This window comes from Lontra canadensis, unplaced genomic scaffold (genome assembly GCF_010015895.1).
Source record: "Lontra canadensis isolate GAN:19392208 unplaced genomic scaffold, GSC_riverotter_1.0 scaffold104, whole genome shotgun sequence".
Taxonomy (NCBI): Eukaryota; Metazoa; Chordata; class Mammalia; order Carnivora; family Mustelidae; genus Lontra; species Lontra canadensis.
The window spans coordinates 2,884,957-2,886,301 of record NW_022631098.1 but is presented as its reverse complement, the minus strand read 5'-3'; the positions used below and the strand labels follow the sequence as shown (position 1 = coordinate 2,886,301).

Here is a 1,345-nt window from a genome sequence, read left to right as displayed (position 1 = left end):
TGGCAGAGGACAGGAAAATATCCCGAGGCCAGAACTAACAAACTCAGCACTAGGACACAGTCGGTAGAATGTTCTCCCAGAAAGGGAGAACGCAGCAAATAGGAGAAGGAAGGGAAATCACAAACACATGTAAATTTACAAACTAAAAGGATCCACTGAGTGTCCAGCACAATGAAAGAAAAGTGACCCATACTCAGGCAAACTCTCGTGACGTCTCAGAGCACTGGGGTTGAAGAGCAGTGTCATAAATACCTTAAAGCTTCCAAAGGGAGAGGCAGGCCGGGCCTCGCAGCAGGTGGGGTGTGTGCCAGGCTATGGGCACTGTGCATCCTAGGGGGTGGGGGTGCTAGAGGACTGTGTCTGGAGCAGCGTTTCCTCTTCTCTCCCCTGTGCAGCTGGCTGACCTGGCCCGACATGGCTTCAGCTTCGGAAGAGCTAGCGAGGGGTCTGGAAGGGGTGAAGGTGGAAAAGGCCACCAGGAAAAGACGATGTGATGCCCTTACAGCTCAAAAATCCAAGATCTAGACAGAAATCAAGAACAAGATGCAGCAGAAATCAGAGACAAAAGCAGAACCTCTTGACAGTGAGAAAGCCAGATGCCATGGTCGCTTCCGTTCTAATGGGATATGCAGCGAAAATCATTAATTATGGATGGGAGCAGTCAGAGAAGTTCGTGGAAATCTGTATCACCTTAACCGGAGTTAATCAAGCCCCCACTGAGAATGTGCAAGTGCCCTTCACAGCAAGGTCATTTGATCTTCTGGCAAAGAATCTAAATGGGAAGACTTACCCCACAACAGGGAACAATCTCTTGAAACCCATCTCCATGGAAGGCAGTTAAAAAAAAAAAAAAAAAGACAGACACTGTTCTTACAGAAAGAAAGCAGAAAACACACAGTGGGACTACCTGACTCGGGTAGAAAACGAGTGCCAAGAGAAAGAAAATTCCTCCCAAGACACTGAAATAGATCCCAGTGGGAGACTGATGAATGTTCTACAGAAAATTTATTAATATGGAGAGGATGATATAAAGTGAACCATTAATAAAGCCTGGGTGGAATCAAGACAGAAGCCAGCCAAAGGAGACACAGAATTTTGAGACCTTAAAGCCATTCTGGCAACTGTCATAGGGAAATACTGAGGTTTCCAATGAGGAAATGTTGGTGAGCTGCACAGATAAATTGGACAGGTAACCCCTTACACAGCCTCTTCTAAGGAAAGGCAATGAATTCTCCCATTTCCTACTAGAGGATTTACTAAAATAAAATGTTTATTAAACATTTCCCCCAAAGATGATTTCCTTAATAATCTGACATTTTGTTCAAAAAAGGATAATACTGTATTC

The 1,345-nt window shown here is 44.8% G+C and overlaps 1 pseudogene; it reads left to right on the top strand.

Annotated features, from left to right (window-relative positions):
* Nucleotides 1-414: 414 nt before the first annotated feature.
* On the top strand, nucleotides 415-1,099 carry LOC116855583 (annotated as a pseudogene).
* The last annotated feature ends 246 nt before the right edge of the window (nucleotides 1,100-1,345 follow it).